The following is a 9,341-nucleotide window of genomic DNA, read 5'->3' as shown; positions in this document are numbered from 1 at the left end:
AAAAATCATAACATGCTCTGTGAATTTGCATGCCATCCTTGCACAGGGGCTGTGCTAATCTTCTCTAGATATTCCAGTTTTAGTACATGTTGTTAAATGCTGAGAGCCATTACCAAGTAGGAATGACGCATCGTAATCCTTGCCAGTGTACCCCATGTTAAATGGACTTGCCTTGGAAATTTGCTGCGACCTTGCTTGTGTGTTTGAGAAAGGTGACCCTGCTCAATCACCAGGGTGGATCCAGGATTAGGGTGTATTCCTGCAGGAAGTATCCCCTTCCTTGGGGTTTAGGGCGTGACAATAGGAGTTTTAGGGAAGTTGGAGGTTGAAGATTATTCCTGCTGGGAGTAGGGCGTGCCTGCTGCCTGAGTTCCCGCTGAGTTCTAGTGGAGAGAAAGTATTTAGGACGTGAATTGTGCAGGGGTGGGGGGATGAAAATGAAAATGGCCCCTGAACGTGTGTGGAGGCTGGTGTGAGATCCGGAATAAAGAATTGCTGTTTGAACCTACAAAGCTGTGTGGTGGCTCATGATTCTGTGCCAAGCCGAGACATTGGCATTCGGCAGTTAAATTTTAAAAAAATGACAGGAGGCTAATGTTCCAGAATAAGCACCTGCCCTGGATCCCAACAGACCAGTCTAAAAGTCCAAATGGAGTCACTTACCCTGATTCCAAGTCACCAAGCTGAAACTAGCCTGCTTATGGGGCTTTCTGAGAAATCCCACTAGGACAGTAACAGCCAAACAGACTACGCCAGGTAGCATGGTGATGAAGTCAATCCTTTCGTCAGGCTCTTCCTGTTGCTTTGTCCCCCTTTCCTACAAGGAAATTACAAGGAAAGCTATTTTGAAATGACCCATGTGCCTTCCTTTGTTTCTGCTTTCTTTAGCTCTTTTCTGTCTGTGAAGTCACCCTCTTCTGCTGGGCCAATCAGAACAGTCAATTCTAGTTTATGGGATGAAGTGTTGCCTGGTTCTGAAATGGAAAAGGAAGCCAATTAAGATTATTAAGCTGAATTATGGGATTGTGTGAGGCAGGACATCATGGCGGGAGAGTGTGGCAGAGGGAAGCGGCTCACATGGTGATCAGCAAGCAGAGAGAAAGAGATTCCAGATACAAATATATACCACGCCCCAGTTCCCACCTCCTCCAGCCACACCCACCACTTCAGTTTCCACCCAGTTAATCCCTATTGTTGGGAAAAGGTATAACGGCAGCCACACCCCAAAACACCCCAACATGGCCCCTGAGGAGCTTCTCTTCCTGCCTCTCCCTCCCCCCCCCAAGGTTTCCCGCCAATGCTTACTCCCAATGGCGGGAAACCTTAGCCCCAATAAGAACTGATCTCGTGGGCTCCGGAACTGACATCTGGAAGAACTTACCAATAAAGGGGTGACCCGTCATTTACCTCAGCCCTGCCACCTCTCCTTAGATCCATATAAGCTCACAGCCTTTTGTACTAAAGTGAAACTTCTCCGGTGATTTGTCTCGGTCGCATCTTCCCTTGGTTGCATCTTCTTTCACCTATCAGGGGATTAATTCACTGATTGGGTTAAGATATTCACAACCCAGTAATTTGTCCTCTGAACCTTCTTGCATTGTCTCAGATGTGAGCTTTTGGGGGACATATCACATCCAAACCATCACACAGAATCATATTAAAGCTGTAAGTTTTTAGTAGTCATATATAAAAGGTAAAAACAGGGCCTGGGAGTGTAGCCCAGTTGTTGAACATGTGTTAGGCCTGCAGGAGGCCCTGGGTTCCATCACACACCCAGTGGCTACACTAAAATTAAAAACAACAACAAAAACCCAGTGGAATTAATTCTACTAACACATTTTATTTAAACTGATATTGAAGCCGATTTAAAGACATGTAGTTAGTGTAGTTAGGTAAATCAGGTCTAATGTCAAGTAAGATAAATAAAATGGTGGCCATTATTGAGAATGGAGTCCAGAAAAGCAGAGCAGCACTTGGGGAAATTGAAATGTTAATGTCCCCAGGGCTTGGAATCCACCCTAAGGAACTGTTAAAGCAGCAGCTCTCAGCAAACAGGGAGGTGCTAATCCAAAATGGCCCAGGTCCTTCCTGCCCAGATTACTCCTTCAGCCCACCTATCTCCCACCTTTGGGCCTCCCACCTGCATCCTACCACTGCAGGATAAAGGGAAACAAAGGATAAGAATGTGGGAAAACTAAAAGAAGACCTTAGCTATAAAAAAGGGAAGATCTTGCCTTCCTCGGATTCAGCCTTTCAGTCTTCCTCGGGGAGAAGTCTTTTCTGCTGTCCTTTAATAAAGCTCCCACTGTCCCCTCTACTCTTGCCTCCTCCTGCTTCTCTGGTGTTGTGCTTCAGCATTCGGGGAAGCAAGGACTCGTCACCAGTAAAACAGCAGTAACGATATGTTCAGAATATTTTCCAACATGTAATCAATGTGAAAATTATTATTGAAATGTTTTCCTCTTTCAGAAGTTTTCAGAATCTGGTGTGTTCTTACACATATAATCCATTTCTATTCAGATGCTTAATTTTTATCATGTATTTGAATTTCATGAAATTTATAGTCTTAAAAATATATTCACAAACCCACTTTGTTCCAAATATACTAAAAAGTTTTCAAAAACTAAATTGAGAAGCAAGCAATCATTTTCCTTTAACATTTGCATTCATCTTGACAAAACAAGTTCATCTTTTTCTAGGAGAATTGGTTTACTTTGAAGCAAACACTTTTCCATTTCAAAACTATCACTTCATGTTAAGTAATTTCACTTAGTCTTGTTTCAGCTCAGTTGTATTGATATCAGCATCAAAGGTTATTGCATAAATTGAAGAGCAACTCTGATTTGGGGGGTAGTTTTTGTGGCTAATCTGCACAATGCTGTTTTCTACAATTGAACCTACATTTTTGCATTAGAAAAATATGTGAAATCATCACTGTGAAATGTATTCTGAAATTTGTTTTAATTAGCTTTTTGTGTTGCTATGACCAAAAGACAAGAAAAATTAAAGGAGGAAAAGTTTATTTTAGTTCATGGTTTCAGAGGTTCAGTCCGTGGTCGGCCCACCATCACTCTGAGCCCTGGACAGGCAGAACATCTGGCTGGAGAGTCTGGCCGAGGAGGCAGCTCAGGACAGGACAGCCAGGAAGTAGAGAAAGAGCTCCGCCCACCAGGGACACAATATAACCCCCAAAGGCATACCGGTGGCCCACCTCCTCCACCACACCCCACCTGGTCTTCAGTCACCAGTTCATCATCCACTGATTAGGTCACACCTCTAGCAGTCCAATCATTTCACCTCTGAAAAGCCCCACTTTGCCTCACACATCAGCTTGGGGGACACCTCACACCTAAACCATCACAATTTCCAAGGCATCCCTACGGTGGGTCAGAGAGGAGTCTCAGACCATAGCTCTCAGCTCCAGGTTAGGTCTTTCATGTCCGTGTCCAGCCTCTTTTATTATATTCCTGAATATTTGAGACTTTCTAGAGCTGCAGTTAGAGCACATTTCCATAGCGCTCTTTCACAAGGCTCTCCACAAGCACCGCCAGTGTCCCCGCATCTCCCCACAGGCTGAGCTCCTGGCTGATGGCGGTCTTAGAGTCTGCACACACGCTCGCTCGACTCTGCACACACTTCCCGGCCACTCTTCGCAGTGTCTGCTTCGGAGGTGGGATACGAATGCTCTCACACATGTCGTGTGGTGGCAGAAGCAACAAGGGGCCATCAGGGTCCTGTTTAAAACTCCTCAAGTTTGGGTTTGGGGCAGCGTAGCTGGGTCACCTCTTGTGATGGAATTTCATTTTCTCACCGCCAGCTGGCCTTCTGGAAGGTTCAGGGTGCCTGCCATGGGTGGCATTTGAGAGGCAGTGAACTGGCCGCCAGTCCCACTCTTGGAAGCCTGTGGCGCACCTGCTGTGTGGCTCATCCAGCTACTTCCTTCGCCTCAGGTCTTCATCGGGGCAGCTGCTTAGGTGCCTCCGACTGGCTGTCCTAAAGGATGCTTCTAGAGTGGATGCACTCAAAACTACAGGGACAGAAAATAGAAAGGTGGCTGCCCAGGACTGGGGGAGGGGAGCGCTTGAAGGGAGTTACAGTTTGCAAGATGAGAAAGCGCTAGAGAGTTATTGCACAACAATGTGAATGTACTCCACGCTACTGAACTGCAAACTTAAAATGGTTAAGGTGGTAAACTGAACACAAAATTTGTAACCACAATTTTAAAGTCTTAAAAGGAACCCACTATTTGGTCTAACTATAATGCATTGATAATTGAAAAAAATTTAAAACAGTCTTGGAGAAAAAAAGAGCAGTCTTTGAGCTTGCGTTCATTGTGTATACACACTGGCTGGGTGTGACTGTCAGGACAGGGACTTCCTCTGTCGTGAGTTGCAGCCCCCAGCCTGCTTTCCTACAGGCAAGCCAGGTTCTAGCTTCCTCGGACACTCCATTCAGTTTCTTCTAGGTCACGCCAAGGGTGTCACCTTCTTCTTGCTCGGTTTTACCTAATAGCTGCTAGCTCGTCACTGTCCTTTAGCAGGAAGCCAGGGGGCTGCAGCTTGAGCTCTGAGGGCTTGGCCTAGCCTTGGCTGGGCTGTTTTCTGAGTGTGATTAGAGACAGGGAGGCTACACTCACCAGTGCCCTGAGTGTGAGAAAGGGGAAGGCTAGATGGGCAGTGGCCACGGCTGGCTGAATCGAGTGCCTGGTGGCACGGTACCGTCACACGAGTCCGTCAGGGGCACTCAAGTGCAGAATGTCACAGCCTGCTTCTTCAGAAATCTCTCACAGAGAAGGGGTTAAAATTTGGGTCAAGCCTGTTTGCTTGCCCTCGAGCACACTTCCACGTGGACTGCTGGAATGTGCTCCCACAGCATATCTGGAAGCTAATATTTGGTGAGTGCTGTCCTGTTGCCCCTGCTTGTTCTGCTCCAACGAGATGAGACAGACGCAGCTCTGTGAATGCTGTGTCCACTAGGCCAAAACTGGGTGTCCTTGGGTTGTGTCCCCAAAGGGGAGGCTGGCTGGCTGGCAGCCAGGAGCACTACAACATCACACAGAGGGAGAGGAGCCTGTGTGGGCTGCACTGTCCCCTTCACTTGGTGTCTCCTGAGCCCCACAGCTTCAGGAGGAAAAGTCACCCTCATCATGTCACATCACCTAAGATGCTATTCCACCGTCACAGAAGAATGGCCAGAGCTGGGAATCTACCCCCTGACTTCCACCTGCCAAGCTGAGTGCATTTCTATTCTCAGGCACTGCCAGCACCTCGTGCCAGAGTAGTTTCCCAGGGGCTTGTTTTGAGGGGCGAGCAGGAGGAAAGGGGTTCTTTCTAACTGTCGACACTAGCTCAGATCTGGCGTGGCGGGCCGCCTGGTCTGTGAGCTCCATCTCTCTCACATTCCATCATTCATTCTTCCTCTGCCCAGTGAGGGTCACTGGGTGCCTATCCTGTGCCCAGGTGGTGCTCTGGGGTCAGGTAAACCCAGCTGGGCAGGGTTCTGCTGTCTTCACGTCCCCGCAGCAGAAACTGGGTGAAAGAGAAGGAGTATGTTGTTTCATCATTCTGCTAATGCCAGAGGGAGGCAGAGTAAGGAGACAGGTGAGCTTGGTGGGTGGCCTGGGGCTGCCCCGAGGACAGGAAAACCCAGGGGCTTCCTGGGGAAGGCCAGCCGGATCCTGAGTGAGCCACACTCCAAGGCTGGGAGGGGTGGGCTTGGCAGAGACGGAGCCGGGTGTTCAGGGGCAGCGAGGAGATTGCTGTGAGGGATCCGTCAGTGCTGCAGTGAGAACAGGAGCAGAGTGAGCTTGGAGCAGGTCTGTTACCTATGTGACAGAGGTGCTCAAAGCACCCACCTGGATGGCCGTGGTGGAGGCCCTCACTGGCAGCTCCAAGGTGTCCAGAAAGCCATGTCCTTTTCAGCAAATAACTCGTTCCTTTTTGAGAAATATTGTCTAGATTTCTCCTGGGTCCTGTTAGACTCTGGGAACCTGGTTGTGGGACCCCAAATAATCTGACAGTTTACAAAAGGTGTGACCATCCAGACAGCCAAGGAGCCGGGCGAGCCCATCAGGGGCCTCAGGAAGTGGAAATGGTCCCCAAGCACCGGGGGACAGTGTGACGCCTCAGGAAGTAGAGGTCCTCTCTGACCAGGTAGGCAAGCCTGAAGGGCAGAGGGCTTTGTGCAGTGCACACCCCAAGCTTACGACCTGCCCTCTGGGCTCCTGATGCGCCCAGTGGTGAGATGATGATGGGGGACAGCAGTGGAGCCTCGCCCGTGAGGCTGCCCAGAGCAGGCGCTGCAGACAGAGGCTCACGACCTCAACCCAGCCGGCCCTGCAGCTGGATCTGGCACGTCCTCCGGGGACCCACATCTAGAGCCTTCTTCCCAGCTGGTGCTGCTGGGAGGCAGTGGGACCGTAAAGAGTTGGGCCTGGTGGGAGGTCTTCTAGTCACTGGAGGCATGCTCTTGAAGGGGGATTGTGGGACCTGGCCCTCCTCTTCCTGTGTTTGTAGTACCAGCTCCGAGGTGAGCAGCCTCCTTGGTCACACCCACCCACCATCATGGACTGTGCTGCCACAGGCCCAAACAACAGGGCCCTTCATGGCCATAAGCCAAAACAAACCTCTCCTCTTTTATAGTCTATGATCTCAGGCATTTTGTTATAGTAACCGGAAGCTGATTAAGAGTCCCCAAGTAGCCTAAGTGCTGGACCGGAGAAAGGAACATGGGACACTATGGATCAGTGAGAAATAGCATTGGGCTCTGGGATCTGCTTAGGGTTGAGGGCTACAGCAGCCTCTGTACCTTCTAGGGCTGTCCTAATAAAGTGCCACAAACAGGTGACTTCAACAGCAGACCACATTCTTTCCCAGCTCTGGAGGCTGGAAGTCCAAGAGCAAGGATTCAGCAGGACGGGCTTCCCTGAGGCTTGGCTTGCAGGTGGTAGCTTCTTCACCTTACCTCCCTGCGTCACCTGTGTCCTTGTCCAGTTTCCCTCCTTTATAAGGGTACCAGCTGTGCAGGACTAAGTCCTGCCCCCAAACAATCTCCTCTCCACTTGACCTCAGTAAAGAGGTCAAAATCTCTCAGGTTCCAAGGTCCTGGCTTAGCACTGCCACGGGAGAGTATTTTTGGAATGAGGCAGGGACGAGATTGAACCCATAACAGCAGCCCTCGGGTTTTCTTCCTGGTCTTAGTGTGACCAGTTTGCATGGCCCTCTCCCCACTACGACCTGGGGTGTGTGGTGGTGGTCAGCCATCCACATTGCCCGTGGTTTTCTGGTGGTTGGCCTGAACTATTCCAGAAGAGTGAGGTCCCCAGAGCTGAGGGGAGGCTGGACGGTGCTGGGCCTTCCCTGGGGGGTGGCGGTGCTCTCCCTGTTGAGATGGGTGCTGTGCTGTGTAGGAGGGCCCTGGAGGTTAGTGCGGGCAGGGGGTTGGACCTCGCTGGGCTTTTCCTCCTCTAGACACTGGAAGGTTGGACTCTGACTCCTCAGACTCGCTTGGCACCAGCTTCCCCGTGGCCTGGGCTCCCCTGAGCAGGGAAGCCTGGAGGTGAGGGGCACCCACATCGGGGGTGCCAGCGTCTGCACGTGCAGAAGAGACGACAGTTCCGTGGAGGGCAGCAGCAGCCGAGCAGGCGCGAGCCGTGCGGTGCGAGGTGGTGCAGGGCTTCTGGCGGTGCCTTTGGTGATGTTGGTTCTGACCCTGTAGCTTCCAGGCCCGATTTTCTGCTCTCTGAAAGTTCTGCAGCTGATCTACCAGCATTCTAAGTGTGGCTGTGTGACCATGACATGAAAACCTGAATTTTAATTTTGAGCAGTTTAGATGTAGACAGCTGACGGTGGCTGCTGACTGACGCATGGACGAGACTGCTAGAGCCGGAGTGGATAGTGGAGTGTCCTCAGAAGACAACTGAAACCAACCAAGGTCCTGGGGCCCAGGGGACATACCAAGACCCTGGACTTGCTCGTGGAGGACAAGAGCTGCTGCAGTCAGCGAGGCCGGCACAGCTGTGGCAGACTTGAGCCTCGTGGTGGGGTGACAGGCAGGAAACCTGTGGCGCGAGGGGGACCAGCCAGGAGTTATTGCAGCGGCAGGGTCAGGCAGGAGGTGGGGGGACAGAAGGCAGCTGACAAGATCGGTTGGGAGGCACCTCAGGGTTCGACGCTTGTGACGTGTTGGGGTCAGTCAGGGGCTTTGGACCTAAGGATTTCTGCCGAGTTGGAGAACTGGGAGTCACGCAGGGGCCGAGGCTGGGGAAGGTGGGGGTCAAGGAGTCAGCGTGAGGCAAGTGGCATGTGACAATCATCGTGACAAGGTGCAGCAGTGCCAGGTGGAGGCTCGGGGAGGCCGCGTGGGGACGCACTTCATTAAGCCCTAGAACTCAGAGAAGCATGTGGCCTTAGGTGGCACTTCTCCAGCAGAGCTGATTAGCAGTCACACAGATGCTTTAAAAATACAGGTGCTGGGCTGCGTGACAGACACACGGCCTGAGAACCTCCTCTTAGGGTCACCTGGGCCATTGGTCACAAGCACAAGCACAGAAGAGCCTTTTAAATTTGTTTCCTGTAGACCGGTTACATAAAGACCTTGCTGAAGAAGAACTTACAACACCTGTGTGCCCCTAAATGAGGCCACTTGAGGAAGACACTTAAAATCTCTCCTGTAGTGGGGTAGCCAGTGGTAACAGTTGGGTTCATATAAACTCAATAACCTTGGTGTTTTTCACCTGTGTAGGTTTGTGGTGTGTGGATGTATTAACTATTATCATTTGTGACACTGGAGATTGAATCCAGAGACTACCACTGAGCTACATCTACAGTCCTTTTTTAAATTATTATTTTGAGACAGGGTCTTGCTAAATTGACAGGCTGGCCTTGAACTTTTGATCCTCCTGCCTCAGCCTCCTGAACTGCTGAGACTACAGGTGGGGCCATGCGCCTGGCTGAGGTGTGGATTTATGAGTCACTTCTGCTTTCCCGATATTGACCATCACAGACTCCTTATTCTCTCAGAATTGGGACTGGCCATCCTTGCACAAGGCTGCATGAGGAGAGGAGCCAGAGGCAGGACCCTGGCTGGACTGTCCTTGCCAGGACTCTGCTGGGCACCATTCTTGTTCTGAGAGTGAGACCAGAGAGCGGAGGCTGCCCAGGGCTTTCCTGCCCACAGGTCCGAGCTGGCAAGGACGTAGATTTGTCTCCCTCTAGTGGCATCTTGTAACAACTGCAAGCAGGCTGAACTTGCTGTGGGGCCCACTTGCCAAAGGGATCCACCTGGTACCCACGTGCTGCAAGGCCACTTTGCCCACCTGAAGACAAGCCAGCCCTGTAGGG

The 9,341-nt window shown here is 50.9% G+C and overlaps 1 non-coding gene across 1 annotated transcript; it reads right to left on the bottom strand.

Moving 5' to 3' along the window:
• LOC113175282 (U6 spliceosomal RNA) lies at positions 1–107 on the bottom strand. Its single transcript, XR_003299951.2, has one exon. It is a non-coding gene; the product is annotated as a U6 spliceosomal RNA (small nuclear RNA).
• Between the last annotated feature and the right edge of the window lie 9,234 nt (positions 108–9,341).

Source organism: Urocitellus parryii, chromosome 8 (genome assembly GCF_045843805.1).
Source record: "Urocitellus parryii isolate mUroPar1 chromosome 8, mUroPar1.hap1, whole genome shotgun sequence".
NCBI classification, from domain to species: domain Eukaryota; kingdom Metazoa; phylum Chordata; class Mammalia; order Rodentia; family Sciuridae; genus Urocitellus; species Urocitellus parryii.
Note: the sequence above shows the minus strand (reverse complement) of the source record. Positions and strands in the feature narration are given on the sequence as shown.